At 45.4% G+C, this 16304-nt stretch overlaps 1 protein-coding gene across 1 annotated transcript in view; it reads right to left on the bottom strand.

The window, feature by feature from the left end:
- YES1 (YES proto-oncogene 1, Src family tyrosine kinase) overlaps positions 1-16304 on the bottom strand; it is a 162721-nt gene that overhangs the window by 90927 nt on the left and 55490 nt on the right. The gene's annotated exons all lie outside the window — the stretch shown is intronic.

The raw sequence follows: 16304 nt of genomic DNA, 5'->3' as shown, positions 1-16304 counted from the left end.
TCCACCATTTTCCGATGGACCCTCAAAACACACAGGTGCGTCCAGGGGCAATGGCTGGATGCAACTTTGTGTGACAGCCCCCTTTCCAGTTAATGACTGGAGAGGGGGCATTCACACTGCAGCATGCTTGTAAATGAGCCTTACTGTCCGTGATAGGAGACCGTTGCAGAGCACCGATGGCCATTTCCAGCAGTAGCCATACTAATAGCACAAACCCCCGGTCACACTCCTGAACGACACAGAGTGCTGATCACTTAATTCTCTCCACTTAAGCTGCTTGATGCTGATATTCAGCACTTCCAGAGACGTCTTAGCCTTGGAGCAGACAACAGTGACGTGTCTCCACTATGTCCTGCCCTCCACCTTCTTCTGGTCTCCACTGTTTCCCCCTTTATTTGGAAATCTCATTCCCCTGCCAGTTGTCACCATGTGCTCAGACTTTCTGGTGGTGGCCAGTGGGCAGGTAAAGGGAGACCTCCTGCCCCTCTCTGTCCTAGGATGTCATTCTCCTCTTACTCCTGACTCTGGATGTGGCATGTAGCCTGGCATCACGCTGCATGGGCTCCTGTGTCTTCCTATTCTCAGCCTGCAGCACAAACCCCGACGCCCCTCAGTCCTGAACCCTTTGTCACCATATTCTCTGTCCCCAGACGTTGCCCCTGTATCCCCTCATTATCAGTGTCCTGACCTGGGACCTGTGGTAGCCTATTATCCATCCCCAGCACCTGTGTTACCCTATTATTAATCCCCATCTCCTGTCTCATCCAGTTATCATCCCCCAGATCTGTCCCCAGTCCCAGACACTGTCGTCCACATATCTGTTCCCAGGCCTGTCATCCTGTTTTATGTCTCCAGTTGTGGAACCAGTGTCGCCCTTTTACCTGTACCCCGTCCTGGCGTCAGTGTCACACCAATATCTGTCCCCAGTCCTGGCACCTATGCTACCCCATTACCTGTAACCAGCCCTGGCGTCTGTGTCACCTCATTATCTGTCCACAGCGTCACCCCATAATCTGTCCCTTGTGTCAACCCATAATCTGCCCCATGTCACCCCATAATCTGTCCCCAGTGTCATCCCATTATCTGCCGCGAGTCACACCATAATCTGTCCCAAGACTCAGCCTTTTATCTGCCCCGTGTCACGCAATAATCTGTCCCAAAACTCAGCCCCTTATCTGTCCCCAGCATCACCCCATAATCTGCCCCATGTCACCCCATAATCTGTCCCCAGTGTCATCCAATTAGCTGCCCCGTGTCACCCAATAATCTGTCCCAAAACTCAGCCCCTTATCTGTCCCCAGCATCACCCCATAATCTGTCCCTTGTCACCCCATTAGCTGCCCTCTGTGTCACCCCATAATATGCCATGTCTCACCCCATTAGCTGCCCTGAGTCACACCATAATCTGTCCCAAGACTAAGCCCTTTATCTGTCCTCACTGTCACCCCATAATCTGTCCCCACTGTCACCCCATTAGCTGCCCCCTGTGTCACCCCATTAGCTGCCCCCTGTGTCACACCATAATCTGTCCCAAGACTTAAACCCTTATCTGCCCCGTGTCACCCCATTATTAGCCAACCCCTGTGCCAACCGGGCCGGCCTCGCCTATGGCACCCCGTCATGATGCAGCCCTGGGACGCCATGCTCGTATTCCCCGCCTTCCCCCCAAGCAGTGACTGCAGTCACTGCAGGCCCCACCCCCATCTGCCTGTTCGGGACTGGTTGACAGCGCAACCTGCCCTCACGCAAGGCTCCACCGGCAGAATGGTCCAATCCCTGCCTCCTTACCACTGCACTGCATGTCATGAAGCTGCCCTCATTCAAGGATCCTCCGGCAGAATGGACAGCGGCTCCCCCTCTCTGCCTCCTTACCACTGTACTCAGTGCAGTGGTAAGGAGGCAAGGAGGGAGAGCCGCTAGTCATTCTGCCGACACCGCTGCCTGTCACACAGAGTGACAGGCGCAGCAGCAAAGAGCAGCACCAGCGCACATCAGCTCCTTAACCTGACAGAGGCAGTATTGGGTTTTTATTGCTTGCCGATAGGACACACGTACTGTAGCTTTGTACAATGAATCACAGTAAAGATAAAGCAATCAATGTAACACAATTTCATGAGGTTATGTGTAATGGATTGGACTGTGATTAACAGCAGATCTAGTTGATAGGCCCCAACAGGGTGTATGTCACTCTCCAATCAGGAAACAAGAAATAGGAAATAAACTCTAAGACCTTTAGTTCGAGCCCTCTTACCCGACAATTGTGCCCGACATGCAGCATCCCTATTGCATCTGCACATGGCAGAGATGGGCATCAATCAGCACAATACCTGTAAAACACCAGCAACAATTATGCTGGTGCTGCAGAATGCAAATGCTTAGAATAATAAGAATAATGTTAAATTAGTTACATAATTTGCATTTACTCTTTACTAGAATGTATGCGTAGGCAAAGGAGCTTTCCAGCTGTTTAAGTGCATGTGGCTTAGGGCACAATTGTTCCAAACATCACATTTAGCATAAATCAAAATTAAATGTTAATGATAGTTTAGTCTATAAACAGAAAAGGCACTCAAAAAAAAATCATAATTAAGGGCAAGAAAAAAAAAAAAACAACAACACACATTAAAACAAGCGGAAGCACTATTACCAACACCATAAAATGCCACGTTATTATAAAGATGGCTCATAAAAATTAAGTCTGCGATCTTCCTAAATGATCTAGTTAGTCTTTACGTTCCTCACAAAGGTGAAACGGACATATCAAATCAACACTTCCTCCTGAATTGTTTTTGCTCTTGATGCAGGTCGAGTATCCCATATCCAAATATTCCGAAATACAGATTTTTTTTTGAGTGAGATAGTTAAACCTTTGTTTTCTGATGGCTCAATGTACACAAACTTTGTTCAATACAAAAAGTTCTTAAAAATATGGTATTAAATGACCTTCAGGCTGTGTGTATAAGGTGTATATGAAACATAAATGAATTGTGTGAATGTACACAAACTTTGTTTAATGCACAGTTATTAAAAATATTACCCAACATTACCATCAGGCTGTGTGTATAAGGTGTATATGAAACAAATGCATTCTGTGCTTAGACTTAGGTCCCATCGCCATGATATCTCATTATGGTATGCGATTATTCCAAAATACGGAAAAATCCCATAACCAAAATACTTCTGGTCCCAAGCACTTTGGACAGGGGATACTCAACCTATACAGGTTGAGTATCCCATATCCAAATATTCCGAAATACGGAATATTTCGAAATACGGAATTTTTTGAGTGAGTGTGAGACAGCGAAATTTTGTTTTCTGATGGCTCAATGTACACAAACTTTGTTTAATACACAAAGTTATTAAACATATTGTATTAAATGACCTTCAGGCTGTGTGTATAAGGTGTATATGAAACATAAGTGAATTGTGTGAATGTACACACACTTTGTTTAATGCACAAAGTTATTAAAAATATTAGCTAAAATTACCTTCAGGTTATGTGTATAAGGTGTATATGAAACATAAATGCATTCTGTGCTTAGACTTAGGTCCCATCGCCATGATATCTCATTATGGTATGCAATTATTCCAAAATATGGAAAAATCAGATATCCAAAATACTTCTGGTCCCAAGCATTTTGGATAAGGGATACTCAACCTGTATTACAAAACTGAAGAACAATTTACGGTGTTGAAAATATGTACGCATACTGGAATAAGGAAAATGACATTTACTACAGTTGGCATTAAAACAAAATTTGTCTGCAAGATTGAAACGAATAATAATGACACAGTGCAGCATATAGCATTAGAACAGCAGGCCTAGAAACTGCTCACTCCTAATAATGCTAATAATGCTAATAATGCTGTTGGAATGTGATCAGCTAAGAAAGTCTCTGCACAGAGGTGGGCTGAACCTTGGCAGCGAAGGGGTTAAAGAAAAAAATAACATTCTTGCCTGTTAATATGTTTTCCTTTACTCATCCATTGCAGCATACAACTAGGTATATTCCCCATTGGGTAGAAGACAGGAAATAAGAAAAGATACCGACCCTATATAAAGCCCCCTCTGGCCTCTGTGTCTTCCACTCTTCAAACTTAAAATAAACATAATATAGTTAACATAAACTATCACACTATACATAACACCCCCCCCCCCCCCAAAACAAAACAAAACCCCAAGGTGGGAATATATGTGCTGCCGTGTATGAGTAAAGGAAAACATATTAACAGCCAAGAATCTGTTATTTCCGGGTTCAGTATGGTATGCCGGCGGTCGGGCTCCCGGCGACCAGCATACCGGCGCCGGGAGCCCGACCGCCGGCTTACCGACAGTGTGGCGAGCGCAAATGTGCCCCTTGCGGGCTCGCTGCACTCGCCACAGGCACGGTGGCGCGCCACGCTATTTTATTCTCCCTCCAGGGGGGTCGTGGACCCCCACGAGGGAGAATAAGTGTCGGTATGCCGGCTGTCGGGATTCTGGCGCCAGTATACTGTGCGCCGGGATCCCGTCAGTCGGCATACTGAAGACCACCCGTTATTTCCTTTACCTCCCCATGGCAGCATACATCTGGGTTATACCCAAGCCGTTACACCTCACTGGGTGGCTAGAAAAAAACAACCCTCTTTATTTATTTTTTTAATTATTTCGTGGGCTTTTTTTTTTCCAATAATTTATTTTCTTTTTTTATTTTTATTTTTTATTTCATATCACTGCGCTAAGAATTTTCCTTCCAAACTTAGCGTCTGCAGATGCATGCACATAAACTCTATAATGCTTTGCAAAAGTATGCACCGAGGCTCAAGCTTCACACAGTTCATCAATCGATATAGATTCTTTCTCTACATAGGACGTTGCTATTGCCCTTGTAGAGTGCGCTTTCACACCTCTAGGCAGCTCCAACGCCTTACTTTTGTATGCTTCAATTATACAAAACTTAATACATCTGGCAATAGAGGACTTTGGTGCACCTTCCTCTTAGTTCCTTCCTTCCATTAACACAAACAGGCGCTTGGATTTCCTAATTGCAGCTGACCTGTCTACCATAAATACTAAGCGCTCGAACCAGATACAACTTATTAAATTTCTCTTCCTTATCATTCTTCGGATTTGGGCAAAAAGGTGGTAAAACTATTTCCTGGTTTATATGGAAATTAAAAAAACACTTTGGGAAGGAACTGGGGATTTGTACTCATTACTACTTTATCTTCCAAGAAATTGAGAAACGGTTGCTCTACCCAAAGAGCTTGCAGTTCAGAGACCCTCCTTGCTGATGTAATGGCCACCAGGAAGACCGCCTTCCATGTAAAAAAAATAAGAATTTACTTACCGATAATTCTATTTCTCATAGTCCGTAGTGGATGCTGGGGACTCCGTAAGGACCATGGGGGAATAGCGGCTCCGCAGGAGACTGGGCACATCTAAAGAAAGCTTTAGGACTATCTGGTGTGCACTGGCTCCTCCCCCTATGACCCTCCTCCAAGCCTCAGTTAGGATACTGTGCCCGGACGAGCGTACACAATAAGGAAGGATTTTGAATCCCGGGTAAGACTCATACCAGCCACACCAATCACACCGTATAACCTGTGATCTGAACCCAGTTAACAGCATGATAACAGAGGAGCCTCTGAAAGATGGCTCACAACAATAATAACCCGATTTTTGTAACAATAACTATGTACAAGTATTGCAGACAATCCGCACTTGGGATGGGCGCCCAGCATCCACTACGGACTATGAGAAATAGAATTATCGGTAAGTAAATTCTTATTTTCTCTAACGTCCTAAGTGGATGCTGGGGACTCCGTAAGGACCATGGGGATTATACCAAAGCTCCCAAACGGGCGGGAGAGTGCGGATGACTCTGCAGCACCAAATGAGAGAACTCCAGGTCCTCCTCAGCCAGGATATCAATTTTGTAGAATTTTACAAACGTATTTGCTCCTGACCAAGTAGCTGCTCGGCAAAGTTGTAAAGCCGAGACCCCTCGGGCAGCCGCCCATGATGAGCCCACCTTCCTTGTGGAGTGGGCATTTACAGATTTTTGGCTGTGGCAGGCCTGCCACAGAATGTGCAAGCTGAATTGTACTACAAATCCAACGAGCAATAGTCTGCTTAGAAGCAGGAGCACCCAGCTTGTTGGGTGCATACAGGATAAACAGCGAGTCAGATTTCCTGACTCCAGCCCTCCTGGAAACATATATTTTCAGGGCCCTGACAACGTCTAGCAACTTGGAGTCCTCCAAGTCCCTAGTAGCCGCAGGCACCACAAATAGGTTGGTTCAGGTGAAACGCTGAAACCACCTTAGGGAGAAACTGAGGACGAGTCCTCAATTCCGCCCTGTCCGAATGGATCATCAGATAAGGACTATTTCAGGATGAAGCCGCCAATTCTGACACGCGCCTGGCCCAGGCCAGGGACAACAGCATGACCACTTTCCATGTGAGATATTTTAACTCCACAGATTTAAGTGGTTCAAACCAATGTGACTTTTGGAACCCAAAACTACATTGAGATCCCAAAGTGCCACTGGAGGCACAAAAGGAGGCTGTATATGCAGTACCCCTTTTACAAACGTCTGAACTTCAGGGACTGAAGCTAGTTCTTTTTGGAAGAAAATTTGACAGGGCCGAAATTTGAACCTTAATGGACCCCAATTTCAGGCCCATAGACACTCCTGTTTGCAGGAAATGTAGGAATCGACCCAGTTGAAATTCCACCGTCGGGCCTTACTGGCCTCGCACCACGCAACATATTTTCGCCAATTGCGGTGATAATGTTTTTGCGGTTACATCCTTCCTGGCTTTGATCAGGATAGGGATGACTTCATCCGGAATGCCTTTTTTCCTTCAGGATCCGGCGTTCAACCGCCATGCCGTCAAACGCAGCCGCGGTAAGTCTTGGAACAGACAGGGTCCTTGCTGGAGCAGGTCCCTTCTTAGAGGTAGAGGCCACGGATCCTCCGTGAGCATCTCTTGAAGTTCCGGTTTACCAAGTCCTTCTTGGCCAATCCGGAGCCACGAATATAGTGCTTACTCCTCTCCATCTTATCAATCTCAGTACCTTGGGTATGAGAGGCAGAGGAGGGAACACATACCCTGACTGGTACACCCACGGTGTTACCAGAGCGTCTACAGCTATTGCCTGAGGGTCCCTGGACCTGGCGCAATACCTGTCGAGTTTTTCCCAACGGTTTATAATCATGTGGAAGACTTCTGGGTGAAGTCCCCACTCTCCCGGGTGGAGGTCGTGCTGAGGAAGTCTGCTTCCCAGTTATCCACTCCCGGAATGAATACTGTTGACAGTGCTATCACATGATTTTCCGCCCAGCGAAGAATCCTTGCAGCTTCTGCCATTGCCCTCCTGCTTCTTGTGCCACCCTGTCTGTTTACGTGGGTGACTGCCGTGATGTTGTCCGACTGGATCAACACCGGCTGACCTTGAAGCAGAGGTCTTGCTAAGCTTAGAGCATTGTAAATGTCCCTTAGCTTCAGGATATTTATGTGAAGTGATGTCTCCAGGCTTGACCATAAGTCCTGGATATTCCTTCCCTGTGTGACTGCTCCCCAGCCTCGCAGGCTGGCATCCGTGGTTACCAGGACCCAGTCCTGAATGCCGAATCTGCGGCCCTCTAGAAGATGAGCACTCTGCAACCACCACAGGAGGGACCCCTTGTCCTTGGTGACAGGGTTATCCGCTGATGCATCTGAAGATGCGACCCGGACCATTTGTCCAGCAGGTCCCACTGGAAAGTTCTTGCGTGGAATCTGCCGAATGGGATTGCTTCGTAGGAAGCCACCATTTTACCCAGAACCCTTGTGCATTGATGCACTGAGACTTGGCTCGGTTTTAGGAGGTTCCTGACTAGCTCGGATAACTCCCTGGCTTTCTCCTCCGGGAGAAACACCTTTTTCTGGACTGTGTCCAGGATCATCCCTAGGAACAGAAGACAAGTCGTCGGAACCAGCTGCGATTTTGGAATATTGAGAATCCAACCGTGCTGCAGCAACACTACCTGAGATAGTGCTACACCGACCTCCAACTGTTCCCTGGATCTTACCCTTATCAGGGAATTGTCCAAGTAAGGGATAACTAAAATTCCCTTCCTTTGAAGGAATATCATCATTTCGGCCATTACCTTGGTAAAGACCCGGGGTGCCGTGGACCATCCATACGGCAGCGTCTGAACTGATAGTGACAGTTCTGTACCATAAACCTGAGGTACCCTTGGTGAGAAGGGTAAATTTTGACATGAAGGTAAGCATCCTTGATGTCCCGAGACATCATGTAGTCCCCTTCTTCCAGGTTCGCAATCACTGCTCTGAGTGACTCAATCTTGAATTTGAACCTCTGTATGTAAGTGTTCAAAGATTTTAGATTTAGAATCGGTCTCACCGAGCCGTCCGGCTTCGGTACCACAACAGTGTGGAATAATACCCCGTTCCCTGTTGCAGGAGGGGTATCTTGATTATCACCTGCTGGGAATACAGCTTGTGAATGGCTTCCAAAACTGTCTCCCTGTCAGAAGGAAACATCGGTAAAGCCGACTTTAGGAAACGGCGAGGGGGAGACGTCTCGAATTCTAATTTGTACCCCTGAGATATCACCTGAAGGATCCAGGGGTCTACTTGCGAGTGAGCCCACTGAGCGCTGAAATTCATTGAGACGGGCCCCCCACCGTGCCTGATTCTGCTTGTAAAGCCCCAGCGTATACTGAGGGCTTGGCAGAGGCGGGAGAGGGTTTCTGTTCCTGGGAACTGGCTGATTTCTGCAGCCTTTTTCCTCTCCCTCTGTCACGGGGCAGAAATGAGGAACCTTTTGCCCGCTTATCCACGAAAAGACTGCGCCTGATAATACGGCGTCTTCTCATGTTGAGAGGCGACCTGGGGTACAAACGTGGATTTCCCAGCTGTTGCCGTGGCCACCAGGTCTGAAAGACCGACCCCAAATAACTCCTCCCCTTAATAAGGCAATACTTCCAAATGCCGTTTGGAATACGCATCACCTGACCACTGACATGTCCATAACCCTCTACTGGTAGAAATGGACAACGCACTTAGACTTGATGCCAGTCGGCAAATATTCCGCTGTGCATCACGCATATATAGAAATGCATCTTTCAAATGCTCTATAGGCAAAAATATACTGTCCCTATCTAGGGTATCAATATTTTCAGTCAGGGAATCCGACCACGCCAACCCAGCACTGCACATCCAGGCTGAGGCGATTGCTGGTCGCAGTATAACACCAGTATGTGTGTAAATACATTTTAGGATACCCTCCTGCTTTCTATCAGCAGGATCCTTAAGGGCGGCCATCTCAGGAGAGGATAGAGCCCTTACAAGCGTGTGAGCGCTTTATCCACCCTAGGGGGTATTTCCCAACGCACCCTAACCTCTGGCGGGAAAGGATATAATGCCAATAACATTTTAGAAATTATCAGTTGTTATCGGGGGAAACCCACGCATCATCACACACCTCATTTAATTTCTCAGATTCAGGAAAACTACAGGTAGTTTTTCCTCACCGAACATAATACCCCTTTTTGGTAGTACTCGTATTATCAGAAATGTGTAAAACATTTTTCATTGCCTCAATCATGTAACGTGTGGCCCTACTGGAAGTCACATATGTCTCTTCACCGTCGACACTGAAGTCAGTATCCGTGTCGGCGTCTATATCTGCCATCTGAGGTAACGGGCGCTTTAGAGCCCCTGACGGCCTATGAGACGTCTGGACAGGCACAAGCTGAGTAGCCGGCTGTCTCATGTCAACCACTGTCTTTTATACAGAGCTGACACTGTCACGTAATTTCTTCCAACAGTTCATCCACTCAGGTGTCGACCCCCTAGGGGGTGACATCACTATTACAGGCAATCTGCTCCGTCTCCACATCATTTTTCTCCTCATACATGTCGACACAAAAGTACCGACATACAGCACACACACAGGGAATGCTCTGATAGAGGACAGGACCCCACTAGCCCTTTGTGGAGACAGAGGGAGAGTTTGCCAGCACACACCAGAGCGCTATATATATATATATACAGGGATAACCTTATATAAGTGTTTTTCCCCTTATAGCTGCTGTATAGTTAATACTGCGCCTAATTTGTGCCCCCCTCTCTTTTTTAACCCTTTCTGTAGTGTAGTGACTGCAGGGGAGAGCCAGGGAGCTTCCCTCCAACGGAGCTGTGAGGGAAAATGGCGCCAGTGTGCTGAGGAGATAGGCTCCGCCCCCTTATCGGCGGCCTTATCTCCCGTTTTTTTATGTATTTTGGCAGGGGTTAAATGCATCCATATAGCCCAGGAGCTATATGTGATGCATTTTTTGCCTTCCAAGGTGTTTATTATTGCGTCTCAGGGCGCCCCCCCCCAGCGCCCTGCACCCTCAGTGACCGGAGTGTGAAGTGTGCTGAGAGCAATGGCGCACAGCTGCAGTGCTGTGCGCTACCTTGTTGAAGACAGGACGTCTTCTGCCGCCGATTTTCCGGACCTCTTCTGCCTTCTGGCTCTGTAAGGGGGCCGGCGGCGCGGCTCTGGGACCCATCCAAGCTGGGCCTGTGATCGTCCCTCTGGAGCTAATGTCCAGTAGCCTAAGAAGCCCAATCAACTCTGCACGCAGGTGAGTTCGCTTCTTCTCCCCTTAGTCCCTCGATGCAGTGAGCCTGTTGCCAGCAGGTCTCTCTGAAAATAAAAAACCTAAACTAAAACTTTCACTAAGAAGCTCAGGAGAGCCCCTAGTGTGCACCCTTCTCGTTCGGGCACAGAGATCTAACTGAGGCTTGGAGGAGGGTCATAGGGGGAGGAGCCAGTGCACACCAGATAGTCCTAAAGCTTTCTTTAGATGTGCCCAGTCTCCTGCGGAGCCGCTATTCCCCCATGGTCCTTACGGAGTCCCCAGCATCCACTTAGGACGTTAGAGAAATGTAAATGAAATATCTTGCAACAGCTCGAACGGAGAATCTGTTAGCACATTCAGAACTAGATTTAGATCCCACAGCGCCAAAGGTGAATTAAATACTGGCATTACCTTCTTCACTGCCTGTACAAATCGCATTATATACTCATTAGCTGCGATATTCCTATTCAGCATAGCCCCTAACGCTGAAATTTGCACTCTCAAGGAACTTGCAGACAACTTCTTTCCGAGACCCATTTGCAAAAAATCAAGTATCACAGGAATCTCATCTAGTTTCCGTTCTCTTTCTTTACACCAGAAAACATTTTTTCCAAATTCTGTAATACATCTTACAAGTGGACGATTTTCTGGCCTTAAGCAGCGTTATTAAATTTTTGGAAAACCCTAGCTGCTTTAAGTTTCTGGTTTCAACAGCCACACCGTCAAGTTCCATGACTTGGGCTGAGGCCGATACACATGACCTTGTGACAAAAGGTCGGAAGCTGCTGGTAACTTCCAGGGCCCGCTTACAGACAACCGCAAGACTTTCGGGAACCACGCCCATCTCGGCCAGTACGGTAAGAACGCTAACTGCCACCTTCTCCTTTTGTATTGTCCGCAAAACTTTTGGAATGAGGGGAAAAGGATGAAACACATACGCATATCCCACATAGCTGTGAGGGCATCCGCCTGAGGCTCTCTGTACCTGGAAAAGAATATCGGCACTTTTCTGCTGCAAGTTGTGGCCATCAGATCCACCCATTTTTTTACTGTCATTGCAAACACTTCGTCGCTCAGCTCCCACTCTCCTGTGAGGATGGTATGTCTGCTTAGAAAGTCTGCCATCTCGTTCTCCTTTCCAACTATGAACACTGAAGCAATGCTTAACACATGCCGCTCTGCCCACTCTAATAAACATCTTGCCTCTTCCATCATATGAATGCTTTTCGTTCCTTCTTGATGGTTTATATAGGCCAGTACTACCCTGTTGTCTGATTTCATCACCAGCTCTTTACCACCAAGAACACTCTGAAAGCGCTTACAAGGTACATAAACTGCTCTCATCTCCTTTACGTTTGAGTGAGCGGACTGAAATGCCACCGGCCAGGTACCTTGAATTAGTCTCTGTCCGTAAACAGCCCCCCAGCCTAAGACACTGGCATCTGTGGTTACTACTACTTGCTGAGCCACATGAAAAGATTTTCGTCTATCCAGCCTTTGGGTGTTTAACCACTTTATTTCCACTTCTGCTCCTTTTGATAGAATAATCTTTTGTGTAAAAATGTTACTGTTTCTGTTCCATTGGGTCAAGAAGCGCCTTTGCAGTCCCCTCATATGCAGCCTCGACCAAGGAATTGTATCCAATGCTGCTGAAATGAGACACATACATTTCAAAGAGTCTCCAGATGTTACCTTGGACTTCCTTAATAGGCTGCGCAATTGTTTTATCAACTTTTATCTTCTTAAGGCCCATACACATTAGACGATGTCGCTCTGTGAGCGACATCGTCTAATGTTTCCCCCTCCCGGGCTGGCCGGTCGGCGGCCGCCTGTACGCACTGAGCGATATGACCGCTCATATCGCTCAGTGACGTCACGCCCCCGCCAGCCCTGCATGAAGGTCGTGGACGACAGTCCACATCCTTCATGCATGCCCTACCGACAGCGACGATCGTTGCCGACCCGCAGGGCCGCGCATCGGTCGTTGCTGGCGGCATACACACTTGACGATAAAATGAGCGACGTCGCTCAAGGAGGGGGAAAATGAGCGACGTCGCTCATTTTATCGTTAAGTGTGTATGGACCTTTACAGTAGTTAACTTCACTACCATAATCTTCGTATTTATTTGAACTCCTAAATATTTTATTTGTCTTGTAGGAGTCAATTGACTCTTGTCTGTGTTGATTAACCATTAGTGTTCTTTCAGGCACTTCAACACTTTCCTTGTATGTTATTCTACTTCTAACGCTCCAATTGCCGCTACTAGTATATTGTCCAGGTATGGCCAGACCATGATGCCCTTTTGTCTTAGCTTTGCAATGACTACCACTAGAATCTTTGTGAACTTCCTTGGAGAGCTATACAAGTACTAAAAAGAGAAAAATTTAGGGTGCGCTAACAATAGCAGCTGGTGAGGGGATGGTTAGTTCCCCTATATGTACGCTAAACAAAAGAAAAAAAATGACCAGCGCTGGCTGATCAAGAAAATAAAAGTACATTTATATATACGAAAGGCTTGTTTAATATAAACACATTTATTAATAACACATATTAGTAAAATATAAAAAAAGGTTTAAAAAATTGCCACATAAATGTCTGTATGGAGTAATTAATATCACGGATTAGGATTCCACAATACTGGCTAGGATTCACTCAGAAAGGGCTAATGTCACTGGCTAAGACCACCAATCATCGGTTGTTTGGCATAAATCCGATATTTGCAATCATGGGTTTTTTTTACCAGTGATCCAGATGCAGATAATGTCCACCTTGTTAGCAGCTGATGAACTCGTCCTAGATAGGAGAAGTGGATGGTCCAAAAACGGTGGATATAGCAGTGGAAATGTCCCAATTTTGCATAGGAGTGACCAATAACGCCAGTAATAGTGGTGGAGTCCAAACAGGTAAGTGGAAATAGCTCAACGCGTTTCGCTGGTATACTTAACCCAGCTTCCTCAGGAGCATGTAAAGAGTGGCTGGTAAGAATCCTTTTTATACCTGGTTTGTGTGGCATGATTCATTGCACCTGACAGGCATCATTATAAATTGAAAAAACAAGCCGTTCATAAATTCTATTAAAACATAGTTAGAGAGTCACAAATGGCCCCCAAAACGTATAGGCAATAAATAGCATTAAAAATGATTATGCAAACTGTAATTAAACATATTTAATTATAATAGTGATCTATAGAGCTCCGATCATGTGACCATTCAGGCCACATGATCAGTGCTCTATCTAATAGCACCGATTGGTGTGTAATCACATGGTAGGTCACGTGTGATCAATGTGTGGCTGGTAACATAGCAACGGGGTCAGGGTAATGTTAGATGTCCGGTCATGTGATAACCCAGCATCCTTTCGGTAGTCATGTGACCGGACTCGACTACGTGTATATTACATGTCCCGACTTCAGGAGCGGTATCCGCTATCCGGCCATGTGACATACCGAGCGCCTTGTATGGGTCACATGACCGGACCTGTATCTATGTACATTTGGCTTCCCAGTTCCCGGAAGTCCAGCAATCTAGTGTTGTGGTGTTATTGACATGGTAACCCGCGAGCCAATCAGATTATATCTTTATGTTTATATGAAAAATAAAATACAGACATCGCAGGCAGAGGATGTAGGGAGAGACTTGTAGAATATATACTATAAAGATTATCACTAGAGAGGTGTTAAATATATCATAATAAACAAGAAAAAACAGAAACAAATGGTCATATTAAATTATCTTAGATGAATGGTAGGAAACTCCAACATTTAGAAGCTATACATAAATCCATAGGTTTTCCAAGGTTCATACAGAAAAATACCATACCAAACTTCACATGACATACCATACATGTTGGTATGTCATATGAAAGATTGATTACCAAAAGCATAAATGGATATGTATATGTATGCATAAGACATGTATACAGCTATATATCTATCCAAAAATTATATTATATATATATATTTTTTTTTTTTTTAACATATATATATAATGTTAATCTTAGTTTGGGAATAGAGTGGATGATATATTCCATAATGTTCAGATAGTTCACATACACAGAAAAGAGCACCGATCTAGATCATATTACCGAATTCAATTCCATGGTCTCATTGAGACCTACTGGATGTTCCTTGGAGAGCTGACCAGACCAAATGGCAAAGCTCTGAACTGGTAACTTTTTCCTAAAATATGGAACCTGAGAAAATGTTGGTGTCCTTTGAAAATGGGAACATGAAGATATGCATCCTTTAGATCGATGGATGCTATGAACGAGCCTTGGTGTAGGTCCGGGAGAATGGACTTTAAGCATTCCATCTTGAACGTTTTCAGCCTGATGAACTTGTTGAGGCGTCCGCAAGTCCAGTATCGTTCTGTAGCCTCCTGAGGCTTTTTTTTTTATTACCTGGAATACCAACCCAGCCGTATATGATAAGGCGGAACCTCTACAACGAGTTTCTGGTCTATCAATGTTTGCAAACTCAACATCAGGGCCTGCCTTTCTAACTGCTCCTCTGGAACTGGAGAACTCAGAAAATCTCCCAGTTGATTTATGAACTCTAATTTGTAACCACTTGCGACTACTTCCAATACCCACTTGTCTGTGGTAGAATTTTCCTATATTACTTTGAACTTCAACAGTCTTCCACCTACAGCATCTGGTTCCTTTATGCTGGCATCATTGGGAAGACTAACGAAAAAACGATCTGTTATCCTTGTCTCTTTGGCTACGAAAATTGGAACAAAAACCACCACACTGTCCTCTTCTGTCACTCCTTCCTGGCCTATAAGCCCTGGAATATCTGTATTCTTGAGACCGAGTTTTAGAAGGTTTATTAAAAAAGCTCCTTCTTGATCCTTTATCCTGTGGCAACCATACTGACTTGCCACCCGAAATTTTGTTAATTATTTCATCCAGTTTTTGGCCAAAAAGGTAATCTCCCTGAAAGCGCAATGAAAGAAGCTTACTCTTTGACTGAACGTCAGCTACCCAAGGCCTTAACCACAACGCTCTTCTAACTACCTGGCTGTTAGCCTAACTGAATTCATTGATGTATCACACATGAATTCCACGGCAAGTTGAACGTCTTGTACTAACTTAACAAATCCGCCCTCTTAATACCATCTAAACACATCTGTTTCCAGATAATGACACCATCCACGCAAGACTCTAGAAATCACGGCCATAGCTGCCGCTGGTTTTAGGGCAGCCCCTAAATAGAATGCCGTTTCTTTAATCCCATTTCTATCCGCCTATCCATAGGATCTTTAAATATGTTAGCATCTTCCAATGGCAAAGTAGTCTTTTTGGAAATCTAAGCAATTGCTGCATCAACCTTTGGGGACTCCTCCCATCTTGACACCTCCTCCTGCTGGAATGGGTACATTTTACTTATTCTTACCGACACCGACACCCTTTTATCAGGATGCTTCCACTCATCAGTAATGACATCATTAAGAGCCTGAGACAAAGGGAAAACTTTTCCTTTCTTTCTAGCCTCTTTAAACAACAAATCTTGCAACATTTCCTGTTGTGACTCCTCAATATTCAAGGACCGATGAACAAACACCAACAGATTATTAACCATGTCAGGATTAAAATCTCCTTCCGCTTATGAAACAACAGACTCTTCTTCAGACTTCGAATCATCAGATAATGCGAACATCTCGCCCACATCTGAAACTT

This window comes from Pseudophryne corroboree, chromosome 5 (assembly GCF_028390025.1).
Source record: "Pseudophryne corroboree isolate aPseCor3 chromosome 5, aPseCor3.hap2, whole genome shotgun sequence".
NCBI classification, from domain to species: domain Eukaryota; kingdom Metazoa; phylum Chordata; class Amphibia; order Anura; family Myobatrachidae; genus Pseudophryne; species Pseudophryne corroboree.
This window is presented reverse-complemented; position numbering and strand designations above follow the sequence as displayed.